The 27,272-nt window shown below is 45.6% G+C and overlaps 1 long non-coding RNA gene across 1 annotated transcript in view; it reads left to right on the forward strand.

The window, feature by feature from the left end:
- LOC119399320 (uncharacterized) overlaps positions 1 to 27,272 on the forward strand; it is a 46,753-nt gene that overhangs the window by 8,012 nt on the left and 11,469 nt on the right. Inside the window, exon 2 of the long non-coding RNA XR_005184789.2 lies at positions 19,264 to 19,364. This is a non-coding gene — a long non-coding RNA (uncharacterized LOC119399320). The remainder of the gene's footprint in view (positions 1 to 19,263; positions 19,365 to 27,272) is intronic.

Here is a 27,272-nt window from a genome sequence, read left to right on the forward strand (position 1 = left end):
TTCTGCGCGACCTGTCAATTGCCTTGCGTTCCTCCACTCATTTCTTTAGCACATGTATCTCTACAAACCCTTCGCTGCAATAGCGTGTGTCGTATTTTTTTTTCGCAATGAACAAGCACGGACATGTGCATGAGCGGTGCGCCGCAAACCGAACAAAATACTGATCGCGCGTTTCAACTGTGTACAGAGAGAGCGGCCCGAGTACGGCTGTTTTAATGCACACTGTTGTTTATAATGCCTTGTGGTCGTTATCTATCGCGCGGATTTAGTACTGTCGTTCTGTTTTTCTTGAAAGCCATACGTGTGCGTTCACTGACATATCTTTTTAAAATATTGCGCTCTTGGCTTTTGCATGCCACGGAGGCGTGCATTATCGCGCGCCGCGCGCTATTGCGACAGCGTACAAGCATACAAGTGCCCGCGATCCGCGGAAAGGTGAGCACGATGATCTGCGCGATCCACCTATCTACCGAACAAACAGCTCCACCTGTAGTACGGCTCCGTAACTCGCTCGGTGTTCGCAGCGCACGCTAACCGAAGGAAGCAAAAGAAACATAAAAGCTGAGGGATAAGGTGGTGTAAAGCGATGGGCAGACGCGGCGTGCGGACTATGTACTTCGGCGCACACTGCCTTGCGAAGCTTGCAAAGCGATGGCTGTGTGGATCTTTGCGATCGGGTCTTGAGTGGCGGCACTGATTTATCGCGGACGCGCGCAGCAGCACCTGTGGCACTGCCTACACACGTTTATATACGTAAATCTACGTAAACGCATTGCTTTCGTCGATCTGCAACACCGATAAGCTAATGTTGGTCAATTATGCTCTTTCGCGCGCGTGCGACGTCGGCCGTCTGTTTTAAAGTGCATATATCGTAATATATTGTTCTGTAAATGTAGCTTATGTTGCAGGCGAGCAACTAAATTGAACGGAGAAATATGAACTGAGGTTGAAGAGAGCTTTTGCGTGCGCCGGTCATTTCCGAACTTAAACACAGTGCAGATCTTGTTGACGAAGCAAGTTCGCATTTTTCTTCGTTCATTTAACTGATAAATTCCATTAAAATTAATGCTACCTTGTTCCTGGCATTGTCAGCTGGCAATTGTCAGCCCTTAGAAAAATTTTTACCAACCGTCAATAGACAGTTTATTGGGAAAAGTCGATAGAACCTACCGACGGTATATTGAAAGTCGTAAGACCGTCTTATATACCAGCAACCAACATTTCGTCGACTATTGGCCACCGATAACCAATAGAAATATCTTTAATAACTTTCAATAGACGCTAAAGGAATGTTCAATTGAAAGTTGGTACACCGTTTTTAAACATCGTATATACCAGCAACGAACATTTCGTCGACTATTGGCCTCCTATAACCAAATGAAATTTCCTTTATAACTTTCAATAGATGCTAACGCAAGGTTAAATTGAAAGTTACACTGTTTTTAAGTGTTCTAAATACCTGTTACCAATGTTTCGTTGACTATTGGTCATTGAAGCTTTGTTGATGCACCATGCCTAATGGAGATTATTCTTACTTTAGGAGAACGCCCGAATGTAAATGCAGGCGCTTCTGTGCTGCATGCCCTAGTCACCCTGGCTTACGTTATGGAAGGGCCTACACTTACACTTGGCCATCCTCCCAAAGTGGGATGATCTCAAGCAGGAAATATAGCTGTAATAAATGTTGCTGTAATGTGCAATAAAGCTTTTCATAATGTAGTTCTAAACACATCACATACTTAACATTGTGTTAGGTACAACAAGCACTGTTTAAAGTTTACTGTTAACTTTAAATTGCATGCAAAGTCCAGAAATGTTCACACAGGAAATATTCGACAGTGTGCCAGCCCATCTGAGTAAACATTAATTATATTGACGCCTGAAGTTAGTGACTGAAGTTCTGATGCATGTTAGCAAAGTTCCTGTCCAACTGACCAAAATAAGTGAACACAATCTTCAAAGCAAGATGTTTATTTTTAGCACAACATGTCTTTACATCTATAACTATTAGTGTCTTGATATAGCACAGAATTTCCAAAAAGCTACTTAATGCGTAAACTGCCTACAGCGTGGCAAGACGACAATACTGAGGAAAAGATAAATAAAAGTTTATTGTAAGATAATCAGATGTATATATACGAGGAGTAGTCAAAAAGTAAAGCGACTTTTGCTATCTCTCCCACTAGGGTTTAACACTGCTACACTCGGCGACAAGTTTTCTTGACAGCACTGTGGAAGCTACAGAACCGAAATGCATGCCTGCTACCAAGCTAAAAAATAGTACTTAAGTTTGCTGATAATTTTCTCATTTGGCTTGCTGAAATAAATGCTGCTTTATTTATTATGATACTGAAACAGTGGCGGAAAGTTGAAGGTAAAATACAGTTATTGCTCACTTTGCAAGAACGCCTTCCTGTTCTTTCCATTTCTTAGACAGCACCACCTTTTCAGCACGCCCGTTTTCTAAAGTAAACAAGGCATCCATGACGTAGTGGGTCAGTGTGCGGCCGCAAACGCGCTGTTTATTTCTCCATGAAAAATATACTCGTAATATGACACTAGAATGTACACTGAGCGATAGAAATGTCTCTCCCATTCACATTTTTCGTGTATATGTTTTATAAACACGTGAACGATGGGAGCGAGCAAAACCGAAATCAGCCGCAAGCTGCTGTACTACTTGCGGAGCAACACGAATGTGCGGAAGCCTCGGCTCCGTAGCCTTGGCTCCACTGTCGAGATAAGTTGTCACCGAGTATAGTATCCAGCGCTGGATTAGTGTCATCTGCAACACCTCTCTGGAATGTGTCACTCTTATTTCCGCTTTAGTCAGAGTGTAGCAGACCGTTGAAGAATGGCAGCCCCATTATCGACCTTCACCGGGGAGGAAATGAGGGCAGTGATTCGCTATGCTCTGCGGAAGGTGTTAAACCTGCAGAAATTATTCGTCGAACAGAAGCACATTATGCCGACATTTCTTCATTACGAAGCAAGATGTCCGAATCGATAGTGCGTGTCGAACATGGAATAACTTTATGTGACGTGGAAAGATCGAGCAGATCATCGACGTTTGAGGGTATCGTATGGAAAACAGACAAATCACAGCGGACGAAATTGCCAATACTTTACATATTAATTTTGGTTCAACGTATTCCATCTTAAAAAAAAACGAGCTAAATTTTTCTAAATTGTGTGCAAGGTGGCTCCCAAATGAATTATCAGCATATCATAAGGCACGAAGTTTGGACATCTCTCTCGGAATTATTTGACCCGTTATCGTTGTGAGGAAGACGGAATTTGTTTTAGACCGAATTGTTGCTGTATATGAAACTTGGGTACGTCACCAAAAACCGGAAGGTAAAGCTGCGAGCATGATTTGGAAACACTCATCACCAGAATTTAAGAAATTTGAACATCAGCCATGAGCTCATAAGATTATGCTAACACTATTCTGGAACAAGGACGGTATCGTAGCCGTTCATTTCACCCCAAGAGGCGAAGCTGTGAAGAGTGAACTATCGTGATGTGTTGCGAACGAAACTGAAACCTCCAATCAGATCCAAATGTTATGGAAAACTGCGAAAAGGTGTCCTCCTGCAGCAAGATAATGTTCTGCCACATTCTGCCAAATGGACTGCCAAAACAATAAAGAGGTTGGGTTCCCAATTGCTGGAACACCCACTACACAGCCGAAACCTGGCTCCAAGCGATTGTTATATATTTGGACCATTTAAAGAAGCACTCGGGGGAAGAAGATTCGCTATTGACGCACAAGTGATGATGCTGTGCAAAACTGGTTACAGCTGCAACCAAAAAACTTTTTTTCGACGGGATCGAGAAACTTGTGAAACGTTGCACAAAGTGCGTTGAAGTGCAGGCAGGTAATGTAGAAAAAATAATGTATGCTTCAGTTTCCTATCAATAGAATAAGTGTACCGTTTCTCAAGTGTGCCTTACTTTTTGACTACCCCTCATACATAGTAGTTAACAAATAAACTATTTGGAACCATAAAAAGTTACATTAGAGGCATCAGAAGTTAAAAAAGCATATTGGTGCAGTTGGACAGTGCACATACACAACTGAAAAAAAGGAAAGAAAAGTAAGAGAGTGTGATACTATTTGTAGAACGCGTGTGCTGTAAACAGCACCAAACTGCACGATCACAAACTTGCCTGAGGCTTATTTATAGCTCACTCTACGTAACTGTGTATAAACTTCCGCATTACAAAATCACAAAATTTGACAAGGTAATGTAGTTGGTGTCAGATTAACTTAACGTGACTGTCCATACGCTTGCGCATTACAAGATCACAGCTCTTCACTGCTGGTTGCACAGTCCATCTTCAGCTTCCCAGGTGACTCTGGTTCCTTCGACAGAAGTGGGGCCAGCGGTGTTCCTTCTCTACAGTAAATTCATACCTGGAAGCCTAAAATAAAAACAGGAGTAATGACCAGAAAGTTTCACAAGAAAGAGTGTAACAAACAGTATGCTCCTGTCGTACTGGAATTTTCTTAGTTCTGCGTGGGTATAAATGCAGTGCACGGCCAACATATTCAGTAAAATCTGACTCCACATAATAGTAAATGCAAAAAGGGCATGCTGAAGAATAAATGCAGCAAAAAGCGCATTGTGGCAGAACTTTCTATGCATCTGATATCAAAGATCTGAACTTTACCCTTTTAGCTCACTCGTGCACCAACACAAAGCTACAGCTCTTAGGCGAAGATGCCACCTGTGAGCTGTATGTGTTGACCACATGTAATTGAAAGTTTAATTCTGTGTGTGAGTAGTGTCGTTGGCTGCTATCGGTAAATTCTGTCCTTGCAGTTGCCCAAACGTCTGCATGAGTGCATCCACACAGGTATATTTGTATTTCTGTAGATATACTATGATATTCATACTATGTGTTTCTTAAAGGGAATGGTATGCAATATGCATCATATGAAATTTTGTTTATTGCACAAGAGCACAATACCACTGCACATACATGACGGTATGCACATTCATTATGCATCCATTGCAGGTAGCATCTAAAATTATATTACGTATTAACTTGTGTGTACAACTGATGTAGCTTTCTTCAGGCTGCTCACATTGGGACGATTATATAATGTCAGAAATTCGGTTCGCTAAATGACTATTGTGTACTGCCAAATTGTGGTCATTAGTTTCAATGATTCTGGTTGGCTAAAAAAGGCAATATTTCTCACCAAAGCAGCACAGGCCATATGGGAAAAAAGGTGGAAATGCTAAGACTTACAAGGCATCAATCTTGAACCACATATCATCACAATAAAGCACGCAAGCTTCAGCAACCCCCGGCACCAAGAATCCTGGAAGCTACTGACCACAATTTAGCAATACACAATAAGAATTCGGTGAAACTGATGTTCGAAGTTGTATATTTGTTCCAATGTCAACAGCTTGAAAAAAGGCAGTCTAGATCTGTTGTGGCTCACATAAATACATTGTATAATTTTACATTTGATGACTGCACATGCATGACTACACATGACTACACATGCATGACTACACTATGCATGACTTATGCAAGCGTACCGTGAAGTATGCATAACTTTATTGAGAGTTTTCAGCAATAAATAAAATATTCATATGCTGCACATACCAGAGACCCCCTTAAAATATGTAGCGCATGCCTAGAGAATTTACTATATCCGATAGACCGTTAGGCTTGTCATCTATCAGAAAATGTAATTGGAGGTGGTGCTACAAACTGTGTTTTATAATATTCGTACGCGTAAATGTATTTAGCGAAGTTTTAACGTCAAAGCGGGGTGACGCTAATAAAATTGTTAATAACCAGAACGAAATCATTAAAGCCAAATATGGTGGAAACAAGCAGAATCAAATAAATTGAGCTCGAGCGCATGCACTAATGCTCAACCTAGCGCTTGCACAGTTAAGGTAAGGCTATTCGGCCACACACAGACAAGGAACCGTTCGACTACAGTTCAAGTTTAACTTACGGCTCAACAGGCACGGGTGCCGGCCGCATCAGGCAACCTATTGGTGCCTATGTTGCAGGTGAATTAAAACGTCTGTCCGATTTTAACGAAACTGGCTGTATTAACACCTACGCATAAGTGCAAGCACACGCATTAACCAGAATATCACGGTAAATACGTGCCTTTGCCGATGGATACACATGCACACGTTTGGTCACACGCAAGGAAAGCACGTCGGTGATAGTAGTCACATAACGATCCTGTAGCTGTTGAAAAGAGGACGCGCAGCATATGGAACTTTCTTAGGCACGTTCACTTTTTTAGCGCTCAAAAAGAACAAGTTCGGGAAAAAAAACAAAGCGGACACGGCGTCATTCTTTTCCGACCTTGTTCGTTTTGTGCGCTAGAAAACTCACCATGAATTACCAACATAACCAAGCGTACGCGCTTTAGACACAGTCGACGCTTACACATAGGCGCCGTCCCCGCCGTACGATTATTAAACCAAAATACTGATTCATCACGAGCAGACCCCCCCTTCCAACACCACTGCAGACAGAGGAGAGCGCCACCACAACTCTGTTCAAATCCCCCGCCGAAATACAGCCGCGCATGCGCACACTTGTTTTACACTCCAAACAAAAAAAAAGTTCGCCCGCACTTAACATCACGCAACTTTGCCTTGATCCTGATGAAATGATACACACCAACAGGCTCGCTACGTTACCAACAGCTCACTTATCATCTACTAGTTAAGAAAAACTTAGTTAACAGCGTTATTGTCCCGCTCACGGTGTTAACAAAGCGCTGACAGCAGCAACGTTAACGTACCTGCTTTCGTTCGGCGACGGTTCAACGATATGAAACAGCAGGTCTTGGCTTGAGTCTTCGTAATAAGCAGCACTGGCAGAACACACAACACGAGCACAGAGCGCAAGCACCATTCACACAAGAGAAAATTCGACTTCAAACTTGGCCCTGTCGGAGGCGGCATGGACGCGACGAGCAACAAGCAAGTACAAAGCAAGCAAAATAGGCTCCAGTCCCGCAGACGTCAACGGGTCCGCATTCGTGCACCACTATTTTTAATCCTTACTAAAAATATTTATTTCTGCTTGCAAATATTTAAAAAAACTTTTATGTATTGTGATGACAAAGACTCCGATGTTCGGGCGCGTGGGCAGTGAGATCGAGGCAAGAGGAAGAAGAGGTTCCAGAGAATAGAACAGCCGGCCTAGTGAACAGGCGTTGTGTCCTGTTTCTCTCGTTACAATGGCGCAGTCGTCGAAAGGCTTCGGCGAACCACAGCTGTTAGCTTGAGGCAACGCGTCTTCCAGAGGAACGCCGTCACGCTTCCACGCTGATGGAACCCGCAAGTAGACCACCGCGGCAAGCATCCATCCCACCACCAGCGGACCAGTTCCACGGTTTCCAGAACGACGCCGTCGACTGGGTGGCGACCGTAAATGCAATCGGAGCTCGCGAGTGCTGGCCGGACCGAGCAGAAGTGGTGCGTGGCCATTGACCACCTTCGGAATGGTGCCGCGGCGTGGCACAGGTACGAAGGCGTGCGGCAGCAATCCTGGGCCGAGTGGAGCACCAGGCTCATAGCTGCCTTTGGTCCAATTGACTACCAACTCGCTGCCACCACCCAATCCAACCTCACCGCTACCGAGGATAGAGCTCTGACGGGGCACCACCTCGAAGCTGCTACTGCGCAGTGCAGCTTACCGCCACGACAAGTCGAGACAACATTCTCTCCACAGCAGTTGGTAACGCGTTCCCCAAGCTCATCTTCCCTTCGGGACTTGGATGTGCCGCCTCCTCTGGTTCTTCACACGCTACCAATTCTGGAGGCGGACGAGTGCATGGCCATCAGGCGACGTCTCTTCAGGCTCGTCGGAGCCACATCCCCGACTTCAAGCGCAAAAATTGGCCGGGTGCGCAGATGGCCACCTTGTGCTAAGTGAGCCAGAAAATGTAGCAGGGGAACTCAGAAGCACAGCGCCGGAAGAACCACCTATACCACCTCCAGAGCCGTTGGGCATTGATGAAAAGAAAGAGAGTGAGTGTCCCGTTGCTAACGTGCAGGATTTGGCTGAAGAAAAACATTTTTCAGTCCTCCCAAAGCCACAGAATAGTTCGAAATGATTGTCCGGACGGTCTTTACGATGCTGACAATCATGCGGATGTAACAGAAAGGAAGCCACCCCAAGTGCCTCCCACGGGGCCTCCTCGGATGCTGTTCCGGCATCCTCTTCCGGGCATGCGGCGTCCACCGTTACCTCTGCAACAAAGCCAAACCCGGCAGCCAGAAGCATGTTTTACCGGTCAGATGACGTCGCAGCGTGGCCGAGATCGACCACTGCGATGCAGCCAGGGTCGCCCACCAGACCCACTTACGGCAGGTGCACGAGCCAAGTCACAGCGTGGCCGGGACCGTCCACTGCGATGCAGCCAAAGCCGGCCACCAGAGACACTGCCGGCAGCTCCGCGCGCTAGCAGTCATGGCCGAGTGTGATGACGAAGACTCCGATGTTCGGGCGCGTGGGCAGTAAGATAGAGGCAGAGGAAGAAGAGGTTCAGAAAATAGAACAGCCGACCTAGTGAACAGGCGTTTTGTCTGTTTCTCTCGTTACAGTATATACAAAATATATTTGCTGCGTACAATGTCTCGACTTTCGCGAAAAATATAAAAAAATGGAATGTGAGCGCGCGAAATTTAAATGTCTGGTGCAGCTACAGGGAACGTTATCTTGAACAAGTCAGCAAGAACTGGCTACAAAACGTATATATCTTATGAATTAAACTTATTGAATTGGTGCACACGAACATACGCAAGATTTTATTGTAATGATTCATAGTCCTTATGTCAAACTAAGTAGATATAAAATACGACATTTATCCAGACATTGGTACGAGAATATACTCGGGGGTCTGAGCACGCTGCATGAAAACTTTACACGTAAGTTATGTGTGTGTGTGTGTGTTGTTTGTGTGTGTGCATGTATTATGAGACAATATATGTATATCCGCCACGGTGTAGACTGCTGACCCGAAGGTCACGGGATCTAATCCAGGGGGGGGGATCGGAGATCTCTGTTCGTTCCGCGTTCGTTCTGGCGGTGTTACGTCACAAAAGTGGGCGGTCCGCAGCTCTCTTCCGCCGAGAGGAAGAGGACAGCCAATCGTCAAGCGATGAGCGGCGAGCTTTCCGGAAGTAGACGCGCATCGTTTGTCCTCGGCAAAGGGACCGAATATTTCAAAACGAAGTGTTTCTCGCCTTCTAATAAATACAGTTGTTATACGAAAAGATATTGTTTTTCTTTTCAAGCTCAAGCAGTTTCTGAAACAGCAATAGCTTTGAGTGCTGATATTTATTAGTGTTAGTTTTCCTAACGTGCTTGCTATGTTGAGTCGCGCACGCGAAAAAAAAAAGAAAAGTAGTGGTTGGCGCAGTTTTTCAAAATGTCGTCCCACCGGAATGTCTGGCTTGGCTCCCGGGTGTCGGATCGTCAAAGGGAGCTTCTGCTGGCTTTTATAAAAGAGAACCCCCAGATAGCTACGCCGTCGCGCCCGCTGGGGCCGTCGTTCACGAGTGAGGACCGGGACGACACGTGGCAAGAGCTGGTAGCGCTTTTGAACTAAGAAGTCCCTGCGCGTAAGACCACAGCCCAGTGGCAGGCCCGTTCATTTCGTTCGCACTGTTCGTTTCGAGAACCGAAAGCGACGCCGCACTCGCTCATGGCTCCAAACGCATCTCGCACCTCCAACCGCAAGAGAAACACGTCGCAGGCGCCACTTTCTGAAAATCAGATGTCGCAGCAGCCTCAACCGCCGCATCATGCCGTGCGAAGCCGTTTGTTCGCTCGAGAGAACGCGTGCAAACGGCCTCGCTATCCGTTCGTTTGTAGCAGATGACATGCTCGTTATGACGCGGTATGACATCACCAAAAAATAAAAGATCAAGCAAAAAGAAAAATGGCTACGCCCCTCAGAGACGTGGTTTTTTCCGGCTTCGGCTAATCGCGTGCGCCTCCAGAGTGGGTGCAGAACGAACGGCGCAGAACAGAGATCTCCGATCACCCTACTCGTTATGACGCGATATGACGTATCCAAAAAAGAAAAGATCAAGCAAAAAAACGAAATGGCGACACCCCCTGGTCTTGAGTGGCATCTCCCGCTTCAGCCAATCAGCGCGCTTGTTCTTCCCCAGGAGAACGAACAAGCGGAAGGAACAGATCTCCGATCGCCCCCCAGGCCGCGGCTGCCGCATTTTGATGGATCACCCCATTCATTTTCATTTATTGATACTGCCAGCCGTGTTGTAGGGATAATACGTACAGGAGTAGAAGGTATACTTACTACATTGTAATATTATCGTGCGCTGAATGTATGTAGGTTATGCATTATTATATAGATTCCCGGGCATATATGTATATATTGTAGTACCTCATCACAATATATATAAAGGTTTATATAAATAAATACAAAATCACTGACAGAATGGGCAATTGATCACAATGAAGTAACAGCATGACCGTCACCAAGGGCGTATACCACAAGAGTTTCTTTTTTTCAGGAATGGGGGAGGGGGGTCGACGACTTTTAGGTCTGTTTGTATACGAGCGCGTACACACATGCAAAATCTAAAAGTTGCGGTGGGTGGGGGGGCGGTACGCCCTTGATCCGACATGGAGTCCGGGCAAGTAAGTGTGGTCGACCGTCACTTTGTGAGCTCTGTCCCGTGGGGTCCCGTGGGAGAAAAACAATTCGAAGGGCGGGGGGGACGGGCCCGGTGTGTCACCCCTTTGCTACGCCACTGGCGTGGAGGCCCGGTAGGGGAGGCGCGTACACACACGCAAAATGTAAGAGTTGCGATGCTTGAAGGGGGGGGAGGGGTTGAAACCCGCAGCACGCCTCCCATGGCTACACCACTGAGATCTTTTTAACAAACATTATTTGCACATTCTATAGGGAACTTGTCTTTAGACTAAAGTAAAACAACTTTCTTTTAACGGTATGTTACTAGAACGTGAAAGTCCATAGCCCGTCACTAAAGTTGGTAGATCGTTGGTTAAACGTTTAAAGACTGTCAATGTCCATTTTTTTAAGGGAGGGCTCCCTCGTTGCCTGAACAGCGCACGAAGCATTGGGAAGTCATCGTATAACGAAGATAAATAATCAGCAACAAGCACCTGAAAGGCTGCGATATGCAACTGGTTTCGTTTTCGCGCCCAACAAAACATGGCGGATCGAGCGTACTAGGAATTGGGGACAGATGGCGCTGTATATTTTGAATATCCCCTCTAGATTACGGAAGACCGACGACTATGCTCACTCCTATCATTGTAAATGGCGCCAGCGTTCAGTTTCTTTGGAAAAATGTTTGCCCATAGACAAGTTAATTCTTTCCCGCTCAGGTTGCAGCACTTTTAGTTCTCATGGCCGCGTGACATTGGGCGCAGGTGCTTTACGTTTTCATGAACCATCCACGCGCGACATGCTGTGATCTACGCTTGACCATTTCGCCCCGGGGAGTGCTGCTAGCCACAGCGTTGTAGCATAGCATCAGGGGCACGGACCCATGCTTGAGAAAATCAAGACAACGAATGTCATGACGAACGCACAGCTACAAAGAGGAGGATTCGAGAAGAGCAGTTCCACTATATTCTCACATCTTTCACTAAGCAAGAGTGGATCAGGACGTACAGCTGAGGGGGCCGCCGTTTTCCTTGAAACTGCGCCAAGACAACCCCCAGACATGGCTCAAGAATTTTCGAATGTATTAGTTAACGGCTGAATCACTAATATATTGCAACACGTATGATTCCCCTTTGAGAACGTGCGCAGACCATGGCCCGGATCATCCGGCTCTGCCACTGTAGGACGTTGTTCCCAGCAACTGCTGAAAGACGTTCACAGGCGTTGTGTAGATAGAATGGAACCCACGTCTCTCAGAATCCCGAGTTTAGCAGACAAATCGCTAAACAGCATGACCGTCACCAAGACGGTCATGCTGTTTAGACATCGCCATGACTGTGGAACATATGACTCAAAATTCTGTCATTCCTAAAAACAACAATGTGTTTCTTCTTGGGAAGTCCAGCCTACTGCAAGGCGTGCTCAAGATGCGCAGAAACGTAGCAGAGCTCCTTTGAATAGTAAAAACAATAATGAGGGCATTGTAAATGCGCACTTGACAGAACCGTCGCTGGACGCACGGCAAGGAGTTAACTCACGGAGGCAGTTCCGATGGCCCACACAAAGGCTGAAAGCACTTCTATGGCAGGAGCTGCGATACTTGTCACCTCCGCGACAGCCTCAAGGCAGTCTGGCAATTACCTTAAGTGTCTGTGCCAGCGTAGCCTAAGCAGAAAGCCCTGACATATGACACTGGCGGCCGTCCCTCACACTGCCCCTTTGCGCGCGCGCCAGCCAGGGCCGATAAAATTCCGCCCGCTATACAGCCAGCACTCCTCTCTGAAAAAAAAACATGGCTGACGTATTGATGTCCAGTGACCACACCGTGGTTCCATACCATTAGAATAAGCGGGCCACACCTGCTGCTGTTACCCAGTATCGCTAGACTGAACTGCGTGGTTAGGCCACCTGCACACAGCCACCATCACGTGACTCCGATCACCAGGACTCGCCCTTCATGTGGACTTCCACCAACTCCACTCAAAGGAACTGTAGTTTCTAGGCCAAGCATTAAACAGGTCTAGAGCTCTTCCTGATATAGAAGGCAGAAGCCATCGTCATGTTCTCAGAACCTCTCCACAACAACGCCGTTCCGTAATTATTTTGCATTTGTGCCCACTGTGATATTGATGCTCATGGAACTATTCATCTGTATCTGAACCGTAGGGCATAAAAGATGCAGATGAAACTGTTTGAAGAATTGAAATGGCGCCTGCGGTCCTTACGTATACCTTCGCACGTTGACGAAGATGCCGATATCGCAATCTATTCCGACGCGGCTGGCATAGACATCGGCATTGCGCCAGTCCAGCGAAAGGGCGCATTTGGAACGATTGTCACCCTCAGTCTCTCTCAAAAGCGTTAAACAGACCATCCGACGTCTGAAAATATTTGTCTTGCTATCGTTTCAATTGGATACGGCGAAATGTCGGAGTTGTATAGGCCGACTCACTGTAAAGTTGGGAGTGACCGCCAAACCTTGAGTTAGTTGGTGTAGTAAACAGCTTCTTGAAATTCGCCAGCAACATTCTGCTGACCCCACGTGGTGGAAGCTCCGGCTCTAGGAATTCAGCGTCACCATAGTGTTCAAGTCCGGGCGTTAGTACAATGTTGTATAGTGCCTCTTTTGCGCCCCCTTTGAGCTGTACTTTAATGTCAACAAGCTAGTAGATTTTTTATGTGAGCAATAAAGAAACGTGAGTCTGTAGCTACATGCAAGCGCTGGACATGTGCTACAGCAGAACAGTGCGTCATTCGTGTAGTAGACGCCTGAAACACGAATTTAAGAAGCAGCAAAATGTGGTGCTCTGTGATTGCATAATCTCGACTCCAGACGTGTTAAATACGACTTAAGAGAAGTTTTTCTTGGGTGAGTTGGTGAACGCTCATAATTGCTCTTAAGGCCAAGAGAACACAATCACAAGAAAGGACATGGGACAGAGCGCTCTGTCCCGTGTCCTTTCTTGTGATTGTGTTCTCTCGCGCCTTAAAAGCAATTGTGCTATATACGACTTTGCTGTCATGCGATTACACACTTAATTATCAAGTCCTTTAATTGGATTTCCCGTTTCCTTAGCGGCATCCATAGCGTTCAGTTAGGTAAATGAGCTTTACGTCCCAAAATCACTAGTCTACCATTGCTATCTTACTTTCTCCTCTTGCGTACGTAACAAATGGTTCGCAATTTTTTCCCCCATTTCGTAACGATGACGTTGGCGCAGACGTATGTGTACGGACCAATACTTCGTCGATTGGACAAACACAGAAGGTGGGAAGAAAGTACGCACATTGTTTAGCCTTTAATTGATCGACATTATTTGTGATAAAATTACGTAAACTGTAGGAACATTGATATTACGAAGTGCTTTACGATACCCGAATGTATCAAACGAATTGCGATGCAGGAATTATATGAATATGAATTATATTTATAGGAATGTATAAAATGTATGGCTTCCAACAACAGTAATGTAACCGCAAGAAATTTGTAAAGGACTGCATTATGTTCAAGGAAATAACCTTACGTGAAGACCAAATCACCTGAAACAGAGTGGTTCAATATATAACAAATTTATACCAAACGTGAAAGATGCTCAATAACACAGAAAAAAGGAAACGTTTGTGTGACAGTCCCAAATAAAAGATCGCTGGTTGACTTTTCATATCGTTGGATACAGTAAAAGCTCGTTCATTCGACACTCCTTTTTTCTGTCAATCGAATAATTCAGACATGTTCTCTGGTCCTGGCCAGCATATGCATTGTTTAATGGCATCAAACTATCGTAAATTTGGTCATATTTGTCCGCAACCCGGTTAATTCGTATGATCCCCGGAGCACGCCGAGCTCCAAGCGCCGCAAATGGGTGACGCAAATGAACGAAAACGGTTGCTTGGACAACAGAAATGGGCGTGGACCTTCAGAAAGGCGTGGTCGCCATCCACAATCGCAATCCACAATCGCAATCCGCAATCGCCATCCACAATTGCGCCATCCACAGTCGGTAATAAGGCTTGGGTTCAGAGGACGTTTCGGAATAGGGCAGGAGGGTACACGTTGTGAACGAAGTCGCAAATGACAAAAATTGCCGCTCTTGCTTTGCACCTATGCCAAATATTTAGTGGATTTGCGTATTCCTCAAGAAAATGAGAGTGCATTGATGAAATAGACGGTTATCTTGTGTTTTCTTGATACTTTTGATAACTCGGCATTCGGTTAATTCGGACAACTTACGCGTTCCCGTGAAATACGAATTCACGAGCTTTGAGCTTTTACTGTGTATCCCACTATGCACTTCGGAATTTTGTGGGGCATGCTTTCTACCTTCGGCGCTTTGACAAAACTTTGCAGAAATTGATAGGCCTGTCACAGATCCGCTAAAACAATACGCAACCTTTAACTGCGGTCCCTCGCAAGAAGCAGCTTTCTCCAAGCTCACCACTCTGCTCACATCTTCCCATATTCTGCCCTACCTGATCTCTTCAGCACCAAGCGGACTCCGCCCTGACGCCAGTAATTACGGAATAGGTGCTCTGTCGACCCAGCGACAAAGAGGGCAGAATTGCATGATAGATTATACGAGCAGGCTGCTGTACACAACGGAGTGGAATTATTCAATCCCGGAGCACGAATGACTCCCTCTGGTGTGCCGACTCACTAAATTTCGCCCTTACTTATACGGCCGCCTGTTTACAGCTCTCACCGACCATCATGCCCTTTGCTGGCTCACCTCTCTGAAAGATCCTAGAGGTCGTCTCGCTCGCTGAACACTCCACCTGTAAGAGTAAACCTACACGGTAGTGTATGCGTCTGGAAGACTTCACAAAGACGCGAGTTCCTTATCCCGCTACCCTGTGGTCGGCTGAGAGTCTACGGGCACTGAAATATTGATAGCATCTTTTTCCTCTCCCAATTGTTTCACCTCCGCGACGAGGAACGTCGCGATCCGCAAGTCGACTAATACAACAGCTGGAATCTTCACCGTACAACGCTTCTGTGCGTAAGTTTGCCTTCGAGGAAAGCAGCTTATTTTGGCGTAATTTTTCAACCGCCGGTTCCGACCTACTTCTGGTTATACCAAAGCACGTACACTCCACAGTTATCCGCGACCTTAATGACGCCCCAATCGCTCGTCACTTTGGCGTTTCTTGTACATATGCCCGCGTGCGCCGCCGCTACTAGTGGACTGCCCTTGTACGCTCTGTGTGGCGTAATGCCAGCGCCTGCAAAGTGTGTCAGTGCCGCAAGAAGCCTTCAGGACTCCGTGCTGGGTATCTTCGTGCCGGAGCCCTTCTCGTGTCGGGGGCCTCCGTGTCGGTTTGGCCCTTCTTGAGCCCTTTCCAACATCCTCGTCAGAAAACAAGTGGGTTGTCATTGCTACCAAATACGCGGCCCCCTGAGCAAACACACGAGCGCTGCCAACCAACTGTGCTACAGGCGTCGCGGATTTTCTACTCCGTGATCTTATATTAGTGTACGGTACCCCAAGTTATTTGCTCACAGACCGAGGTCGGACCTCCCTTACTCAAATGATTGACGATAACCTGCGTTCCAGATCCACCAGGCATAAGCTCACGACCCCGTAGCACACCCCGCAAACGGGCTTACAGAGCGCTTAAACCGGACCCTGACAGATAGGCTTTCGAAATACGCGTCGGCCGACCATGTTCAATGGTACCTGACACTTTCATTCGTGACGTTCCCCTATAACTCTCCCCGGCACGGCACTGCTGTATACTCACCGTTCTACCTCTTGTTCGAACGCAAACCAACTTTGCCACTGGATACCTTCCTTCTGCCTGCTGCAGACTTAAACACTGAATACGCACACGACGCTATTGCCTGCACTGACAACGCCCGTCTAGACGCCCGAAGCAGTATAACGGTTTGCCAGTGAACACAGAAGTGCCATTACGACGAGCGCGATCGCGACGAACGATTTCCCACGGGTGTCCTCATTCTAATTTCGTCTCCAGCACGACGTGCACGACATTCTGAGAAGCTGTTTTCTCGCTACACGGGTTCATATCGCGTGCATCGACAGGTGATCAACGTTGCATACGAAATTGCTCCAGGTAATCCCGTAGCCTCTTCTGCTGTGTTATCCCGTCACGTCATCCATGTATCAAGGCTCAAGCGTTACCACCCACCCTCTGCTATGGGCCTAGGAGCGTCGAGTGGGCACCTTTACCGCTAGGGGTTGTGTTGCGTCGTTTTTAATGGCGGGAGCACTGCATAGTTGGCATATCCAGATAGGTGTCTGGAAGAAAAGTGAAGAAGACGACATTCTTGCGTAGGCTGCGGTGTGGTTTCCTGCTGACTCAGTGCTTTGATTTCCACGTAACACTATTATTTAACAGAATGTGTGTCAAAGGCAGCGGCAATGAGAAATATTTCGGCATCATAATTTTATCTGGTCTTTAATGGCACAAACAGGTTACATATATTCATAATAAAGCACGGGCAGTCATGCACTCGTTAAAAACCTTTAGTACTCGAAGGGGAGCTGAAGCAGTTTAAAAAATGACGTTGGAGCGTGTAAGGATAGTTTGATCCCTGCTGAATTAGTAAAACGAGGTGAGAATTCCCAGAAGTGAACGCAAATAGCACTTTTTTGGCAAAGAACACAAGCTGTGGCCGCAGCGCTTATTGAGATGCTGAGCGAAAGCGGTGATGTCATCCTCGGTGCGCCGCATATCCGCAACAGCAGCACTGCTGAAGCGTGGCTTCGTCGATTAGCTCCGGCAACGGCACGTCAGGAGTTAATCACAGAGGCCACGGTTGAAGATACGACAGACGGTTGTTCACGCTGCGCTCGGCTGTTAGTCGCTTTTCCTGATATCGTAATCCAGCTGCAGAACTTTCAGCTTCGCTCTACTTACTTGAGCCTTCGTCACCTAAACAGCGCTAACAGAGTTCGGATCAGTGAGCGCCGAGAACCTTCGGTTGAAGTGCGGCACGGCTCTGCAAAAGGAACCGAAGACGACGTAGGTTTCCACGCCCACACTTGTATTGCTCCGCCCACGCGGAGCAATACAAAATGTTTCCTTCTGGTATTCTAAAGCTCCTGCTTCAACAGCTGTGGAAAAAATTCCGACATGGTCGACAATAATGTCCGTCCTTGCTAACCCACGAAGTATGAGTGAATTCTAATACCTATTCAGCTTCTCCTTCAAAAGCTTTTTTATGTTCTAAGGGCCTAGAATACATCTCAGTCACTCGTTCTATACTAAACTGTGGCATACTATGCACACTTCTCTTCCGCAAGGCCTATATAGCAACATGACCGGGCGCTGTAAAGAAAGTGCTTCTATTTATTTTTATTGGGGCTCTCCTACAGAACTACTTAATGCAAGCCAACTTTCTCACTATACAAAAACCGAGCTCGACTACCTCGTATCTGGCTCCTCTTTAGTCTCATTAATTACAACATGAAAATCAATGCGAGTAGGTATTTACTTCTGGAACGTACATGCAGTTTAAGCCAAAACACACTAAGCACACAACCGAATAGAGCTTTCGCCATGACATCTCCAGATCATAATTTTTTTTTTCGCGAGCAATGTTTGAGTGGTATAGTTTCTTGATGACACTGTAAACTGCACATCACCGGATGGTTTCATTGCTGACATATTAAACAGTTATTCGTAGCTACAATCAGAACGCCAGCGCAGTGAGTTGTAGAAAGACATCTTGATTGATTTAGATTTTTCTTTTTATGCCTTCATTGATTGCTGCTCATGAAATGATTCCTTTAGTGAATGCCCCAGTCTTACCTGCTGCTTAATGAACACCCCATTCTACAACGGAGTTGTTATGCTTTTGAGGTTTGCCTCCAACTGACTTAAGGTTAACAGCGCCAAAATAACACACGGCGGACAGGAAAAAAGCTGTTAACCTTAAGTATGCACAACCAACTAGCCCAGTCAGCCTTTTTATTAACCCCAACTGACATATGTTGTTTTCCTGAGGTTTTAAATGCCCATGCCCGTCTTCGTACGTCAAATTCGAGAGAGGCCCGAAAAATGTACTAACAGCAATTTTAGGCATTTACACTTGTGGAGAGTCACTACGCTATGATTATTCAACACATTTCTTTAGAAGGTCGTAAAATAACAGCGCCAAAAAACGACGAAGGAACACAGAGAGACAAACAAGCGCCGACTTTCAGTTGCTAACAACTGGTTTAAACCAGTTGGAAGTCAGCGCTCGTTTGTCTCTGTGTGTTCCTTCTTCGTTTTTTGGCGCTGTTTCATTACGATCATGAACAACGAACCATCCCGATTTACCGCCATTGTGAAATTCTTTACAAGCAAAGAAGAAATATCTGAGGTATTCACCGGGAGCAATTTTCATTTGTAGAAAGGCTGTAGAGCCCGTGCGAGTTTGTGCGTTACAGGCTTTTAACGTAAATGATTTCATCAATGCAAGAACTGAGTATACAAGTATTGCAGAGGAAAATAAGTGCACAAGAAGTATCCTCAGTTGTCATAAATTGTAATTTTCGTGTAGAAGAGAATTATTACTTGATTTTTATAGAAAATAATCACGGTGTTGCAATTTCTTCATTTCTTTTTCTTCGAATGCACGACAGAATGAAATTCATCACCGTATTTCTTGTCGTAATGGGATCCGGGCTTGTTACGTGCGGAAGGAACAATCCATATTTCATAGGGAAAATGGAAATCGTGAACAGTAAGTATAGATTTACTTCTTGTATAATAAAATTAAATTGAGGTCATGGGTAATAATAATCAGCAAAATTCACTCACTGCAAGCGGCCACATGTCACACCGTTGGGCAAAACGACGGTTGTAAATGCTATACAATCGCAATGAGAAAACAATGGAGTCGTCCAGAAACATTAAAACGTTTTTCCTACCTTACCGTACAATCCAGATTTTTGCGAACATATGAATGCATAAAATCATTGTTGCACTCTACCTTAAAAACAGCTGACAATAATTTATTCATATGCCCTAAGGAACCTTGTGAGTAATAAATAAGTGGGTGGTTACAATGCACTAGGGTCCCGTTGAAAAAGAATGCATCACAACTATGAAAAAGCACAACATTTTCACATAATGTTACCCTAGCTACAAAATGAAGCATAATTCAGCCGAATCTAAAACAAAGTAGCTTAACTAGCAGGTGCATACAGAGAAAACTTGTAACTTCATGTCGTATAAGTTGATTTATTCATAAAGGAATCAACTGAGCATTAGAATAAGTAAATCCTGATTGTGAAATATGATAGTTTCACAATATCAATCAGTCATCGTTTATCTAATCCGAAAGCGTCCACGCTAACCAAATGAAAAACAGTCTGTCTCTTCATCCGTTTGTCTCTAAAGGAAGTGCAAGCGGTATGCATAAATAAAAATATAGAAGGAAATTTTTTGGCACTGCCTGGTTTTGGATTTACTGCACCTCAGTTTGGAGGCGAGTGCCGTATTGACTTAGGTAAGCGACGATACTTGCAGGATGCTTTTCAGCCCGTGTCATACGAATTCGTTTTGCCAACGAAAGAAAACGCATGTATAATGAGAAAACTGCGAAGTTTTTGTCAAAATAATTTTAGTGGTGCATTAAAATCCGTCCAGTGAACAAAATGTAAAACCAAAATAAAGCTTTTTACACATTGTCAAACTTTCCGATATCGGGAAAACGTAATCTACACATCTGTTTTCGTGATCGCGAAATACGGTTTTCATTGGATCATGCCATATGCTTACGAACGGTAGAAGGAAGTGTGCACATGCTACCGATGTCTTACGTATGTAACGTTCTAGAGGAGGCAACCATATACTTTTGAACAATGTATATTTAAAGCTCTACGTTTACACATCACATAGATAACTCGTTATCAAGCGACTTTTTCGTGAATACATTTTTGAGAATGTCGTGAAATATGCTGTATGTAACATGCGCAGGCATCGCTGTACTTTGTATCAGGGCAAGGCAGAGATACTCGGAAAAGTATTCCGGAATACACATATCGAAATACATGTACTGGAAGCCTAAAATACAGATACTAAGAGACATTTGCCTTTAACGTAACGGGATATTTCGTAGATACTTTCGCAATAAGACGAAAAAAGTATTGCGGAATACAGATACAGCAATACAGATACAGGAATACTTTTTTCATTTCAAGGATGCACATACTCTGCAAAGACATTTATAAGTGCAGCATAATGTTGTAAGTAAAGCTGTATCACATTGATACTTTCAGTTCATTTATTTATTTATTATCAGTGCCACTTATCAGTGCCATTGAGACATTAAACAGGGGGGGGGGGGTTACAAAGTACATAATTAGTAATACTGAGATAATTACACGTATCAACTGCAATAAAAAGTACACTATTTCACAGCGAGAGTGACAAGCATTAGACACCGAAGTCGACATACCTGTTGACAACAAAATGAGCTATGCTAGAAACAGCACACTTTAAGCAAATCACTCGAATCACCAGTGAACACCAGTGAATTGAAAAAAAAAGTGCACATTTATTTTGCGCACAAGATCTGCGTTGCTGAGAAGATAGCTGTGTGAGCATCTCAAATAGGCTGTCTTCTAGACAGTGTCGGTTCGGCCTCAGCACAAGACTTGTGAAAGAAGAAAAAGGATCTCTATGCCGCTTCTGACGAGCACAAATTCGTGTTATAGCGAATAAATACCGCCTTCATAGCCGGGCAGCGCTGCAGCGTGGCGATATCTCTTCTCGGGTCATCTAGATACCGAAACACTTCCGCCCTCACGTGGTTTGTTCTGACCGTCCGGAAGCCGAAGTTGGTCCCCATCTTCGGAATCCTCAGCCGTCTGGCGCGGTCGGCGCCGGGCCAGACGGCTGAGGATTCCGCTGCCCATATAGGCCGGCCATAATTACCTGCGCGCAATGGAACCCAATACGTCAAAACTGTACAATTCAAACATTGACTTCCTAAAATCACGTTCTTTGTGGGTAAGAGGGTGTAAGCCCTCCCAAGTCGATGCTGCCAGTTCTCTAAACACATGTGGAAACAGAGACAGCTGCTCCGGGCCCGCAAGCACTCGTCGCCTGCGCCGAAAGGGTCACTCTTCGATAAAGCTGTCACCACCACCGGCGCTACCAGTACCCATTTCAGCAAGCCGCAACAGGCGAAGTCGGCTCCGGGGGTGGGGAAGCCGGTACCACAAAAGGCCGTTTCACGCTTGTGATCAATTAGGAACGCATCCCCACACGCTGGAGAGGTGGCTGAAATCGCGACAAAGATAGCCATCTGCTAGTCATTTCCGCCGCGGCAATGGTAACTGCTTTTCAAAGTCGCCGCTTTGAGAACTGAACGCACGCGAAGCATTGCAAAGCCTCTGGTCCAAGGCGGTATCCGCGCGGGGGGTCACGAATTAATCGCTTGCCACCCGGAAAAAATTAGGCATGCTGCACTGGCCTTGAGACACAGTGACTTTGTCGGCAGAGGCCGACAACACTGCCTCCGCGATTCTGCTGCCTGTGGCACCACGTGCTTTACCAAATGGGCCATTCTGTGCATGAGGGGAAACCATCACCGCCCTTTCTGTCGGCGACCGGCGGCGCGCCTTTGCTTGTGTCGGCACAGAAACAGAAAAAAACCCTCATTCTCTCCTTGGAAACACGCCTTACCTCATTTCCGACAAAAAAATGTAACGCGATGCTCGTGTCCTGCATAGTATCGCGATACAAACGATACATCGTAAATGTATTTCACTACTGAGATACAAATACATTTTTCAAATGTATCTCAATACAGAAATACAGATACTCAAAAGTATCTTTGAAATACTATCGCCATACTCTTGTATCGCGATACTACCCAGCCCGGCTTTGTATGCAGCACTCGCCCATTGAAAATGAAATGGGCTGCTGCATTTGGGTATGTAGAATGGATAAGAATAAACAGCTGCCAAATATAGCAAGCTTCAGTGGCTGCAAATGAAGGTGCTAAGAATATTTCAGAATTATATTGAAATCCCGGCCATTTTACCCACGTGTCTTCTATTCAGTAAATGTATTATGCTTAAAGCTTCTGAGTTACGGGATTATAAACTGTCTGTTTATGTGCATATACATCAAGTTCTAAAACATACAAGACATTTCCTGTATAAATGCACTACACCTAACCGACTATTACTAGTGCTGTGTACACGAAGAAATTGCGATAGGTCCAGTCTTGAATGCCGCGTACCAACATTTCACACCCTCTTAAATACTATGGGTAATACCAATGTCTCACTCAGCATGTTTAAATGAGAAAAATCTATTACCACGCTTAATCTTTTAATTTGCAAATTGCATATTGACATTAATCTTTAAGCCGCCTGAGGTTATTCCGTTATTCCTCAGCCTTACTTATTTCATTTACACGAACACGTTTATCACTTTTTAGATGATGCATTTCTATTGTTATATACTGTTTTTTGTTATGATTGCCATTTCTAGCTTTTTTTTCTGGCATTTTGCTGACAACATACCTTACTCATTTTCTTACTGTACACGCGTCAGCGGCGCGTATTTTTTATGCTTACGTGATGCACCGAAGTTATGCTTTTATTGCCTTTTTTGTCATCTCATTTTATGCATTGCTGACCTGTCTAACTTGTATAGGAGCATAAGGTTTACCAAGTAGCCTTCCTACGCCTTTTAGATGCGAAGCATCTTATGGCGGAGTTCAATCCGGTGGTGGTGGTGTGCGGCGTGACCGCCCTTACTACGCACGCGCAAACCCTCTCCACACACCTCCTCTTCACGGTCCATGAAAACGTACACTCGTCAAGTGAAAGAAAACAACAACAGAATTGATGTTTCGGCACCCAGTACGGATGCCTTGTTCGCAATGAACGAATGCATGCTGGTCTTTATTATATATGCGTCGAATGGCGCGACGCGCCTGCGTACACCTCAGGGAGGGGACCCCGTGTCCGATTTATCGTGTATTAGTTGATTTTATGCAGAAAGATACGATGAGCAGGCGGGATAACTTTTTCTATTTTTCGAGGATGGAAGCCGATTGCCAATCAAGACAGTGCTTTCACTATGCTCGGCCAGGGCGTTCGAAATTGTGTGCCTTTTGGCTACAGCATCACGGTGCTGCTGCAGTCTTCTTTTAATGTTTCCAGTCTCGCCTATGTAGCACGCCTGGCAGTCTTGGCACGGAACTTTGTAGACGGCACCAGGGTACCTTTCCTTTTCAGGTCGGCCTTTCACTCGAAGCAGTTGTTGTTTCAGGTTGCTTGAGGACATGTGGCAGACTTGCACTTCGTAATAACGTCGACATACGTAAAGGACTCCGTTGAAAAGATCCGGAACGTGACCTTAGACAGCGTGGAAATCATTGTCTCTTTTGACGTTAAGTCTATGTTCACACGCATACCAGTAGACTATGCTGTTGACTGCTGCAGATCAGCACTGAAGAACGACGACTCGCTGCCTGCGCGCACCCCGTTGGAGGCCGATGATGTGTGCCATCTTTTGGATTTCTGCCTGCGCAACACATATTTTTCGTTTAGTAGATCATTCTACGAGCACGTGTTCGGAACGGCAATGGGACTGTCGGTGTCAGTGTCTTGGCCAATATCGCATTGGAAGCTCTTGAAGAAAAAGCCCTCACAACGGTCCAGCCTGCACCGAAATTATTCTTGCGGTACGTAGACAAGTGTTTTTCCATTATCCGCCGTGAAGACGTCGTCCCTCTTCTGCAACGCCTGAACTCCTTCCAGAGAACAATTGAGTTCACCGTTGAAGAAGAAGTCGACGGTCGCTTGGCTTTCCTGGATGTTGACGTCGCACGTACTGCATCCGGCCTATCAACAAGCGTTTATGGAAAGCCTACGCAAACAGGGAAATATCTCCACTTCGATTCGGCACATCCCATTGGAAAAAAACTATCTGTTGCATAGACACCGTTTAACTGCACATACCGATTGTGTTCTACTTCCGACGCAAGCAGAACTGGGTTGGAGAGAGTGACGCAGGACTTGATCGGCAATGGCTACCTCAGTCGTTTTATAAAAACTGAAGAAAGGCGCGCAGCTGACCCATCTGCCAGGTCAACGACAACGAAGAAGCGGGCTTCACTCCCCTATGCATGAGGCGTGAGCGAGTCCTTTTCAAGAATATTTCAAGAATACGCAGTGCAAGTCTGCCACATGCCCTCAAGCAAACTGAAACAACAACTCGTTCGAGTGAAATACCGACTTGAAAAGGAAAGATACCCTGGCATCGTCTACAAAATCCCGTGCTAAGACTGCCAGGCGTACTACATAGGCGAGACTGGAAACATTAAAAGAAGACTGCAGCAGCACCGTAATGATGTAGCCAAAAGGCACACGATTTCGAACGCCCTGGCCGAGCATAGTTAAAGCACTGTCTCTATTGGCAATCGGCTTCCATCATCGAAAAAGTGAAAAAAAAAATCACAGCATATCCACGGAGTGAATGATGATGAGTGGGCGAAGCTGCGGAGGTTCATCGGTAAACCGTGAATCTTCCGTGAATTCTGCCCAGTACATCATCACCGACGTGAGATCGGGCGCTTTTATACTAAAGGTTAGATGAGTTATGACGACTTGCAGCTCACTTTAATTTTACATGTACGCTGTGAATTTTCATTGTTTAGAAAACCATTGCTTTCGAAAAATCTGGCGTCTTTCGTTAAGCAGCTGGCGTCTTTTCGTTTTGCTTTAGAAACATCTGGCGTTCTTTCGTTTTGCTTTTACAAAACATCTGGCGTCTTTCGTTGGTTTATTTCATCAATCAACGGGGTTTTGAACAAAATTTTTATTGTTTAATCACGCACAGGAGAAATCTCACCAGGCACTACCTTGGAGGTAGAAGAAGAACGGAAACTTTATTGTTACCTTGGAGGTAAACAATGGCTGCTAATGGGAATGAGAGACAGAAGAAGTCGGCTTTTAGCTAACACTTACACTTCTACTTCTACTAACGTTTCCTACTGGAACATGCCAATGGCTGCTAATGGGGAATGAGAGACAGAAGAATTCGGCTTTTAGTTAACGCGCACGCTGGGAATTTTTTATTGTTCAACAACGCACAGGAAAAATCTCCCACCGGCACTACCTTGGAGGTCAAAGCGTAAGACTTGTTACGGACTACGACCACTACTGCTGCTACTACTACTACGACGACGACTACGAGGGACGAACGGGTGCCGCTTTAAGGAGCTTCGCCCCTAAAAGTTATCATCCCGCCTGCTCATCGAATCTTTTTGCATACAATCAATTGCTAACACGATAAATCGGACACGGGGTCCACTCCCTGAGGTGTACGCAGGCGCGTTGCGCCTTTCGACGCATATTTAATAAAGGCGAGCATGCATTCGTTCATTGTGAACAAGGCACCCGTACACGGCGCCGAAACGTCAATTCTGTTGTCGTTTTGTTTTAGTTGGTGAGTGTACGTTATCTTCGGCCATGATTTTTGCTCGCCAGACGAGTTTTCGTCAAACCCTATACTTCACCTCCTCTCCACATACCCATCTCCCCTCCCCTCCCCCTATCCCCTCTCTGCCCTCTCCGCTTCCCCTCTCTCCCTCTCCCGTTTCACCCTCTCCCTCTTCCTCACCCTCTCCACTCCCTCTCTGAAACGTGGGCTCTACATGCCGAAACGGTGCTTCGCATTACCTCATGCTCCCCTTTAGCGGGAGATGGTGTGATTTTTTTTCTCACCCTCCTCTATGGTGCAACTAATCTTTAGAAATAAAGCTTCATTCATTCATTCATTCATTCATTCATTCATTCATTCATTCATTCATTCATTCATTCAAGACATTGATTGCCTGATAAAATGACCGATTTTTTTAAGTGCGAAGCATTTCTTAGCGAACCTCAGGCATTTTGGCCGATTCTATCTATCTATCTATCTATCTATCTATCTATCTATCTATCTATCTATCTATCTATCTATCTATCTATCTATCTATCTATCTATCTATCTATCTATCTATCTATCCGCATACATCTGTGCCCTCTCCTGATCGTCTCGATAACTTGTAATATACCGAAATTGGCATAGCAGGGGATCAGTGTATGGCAAACACGATTCACAGGTTATGAGAAGAATAACGCAAAATGCCTGTGGCATACGTCATGAGGCCCTTTGCCTCAGTAACGTGTAGAAGGTACCCGCGTACCACAGTCCATGTTATCCGGGTATGCGCCACCATTGATTCACAGTCTCAATAAACACATTAACAGCGAACATACACACTGAAACACAAGGCAAGTGAGGGAGCTCAAGACAACACCCCAGGAAGACTGTCGACTATCATTCACTCGTCCATGTAGTCCGCCAGAATGACGCAGTGTTCTCTTCATTTCTTACGAGGCTTTGCGATGGCCACATGTTGACCGAGGACGCCGTCACATTGACTGAGAGCCGCTTTGTGACACGCGAAGAAGCCGTCCCTAAGTGCTCTGACGGCATGCGGCTATACTACAGCAATGCCGACGCCAGCCGCTATAACACAGATAGCCTAGACGCTGTGGGCGACGTTTTGTGTCATCCCGCATGCGACAGCATAACTGGCTACAACAACGAGCACTCGGATGGTGCCAGGGATGGC

This window comes from Rhipicephalus sanguineus, chromosome 7 (genome assembly GCF_013339695.2).
Source record: "Rhipicephalus sanguineus isolate Rsan-2018 chromosome 7, BIME_Rsan_1.4, whole genome shotgun sequence".
NCBI lineage: Eukaryota > Metazoa > Arthropoda > Arachnida > Ixodida > Ixodidae > Rhipicephalus > Rhipicephalus sanguineus.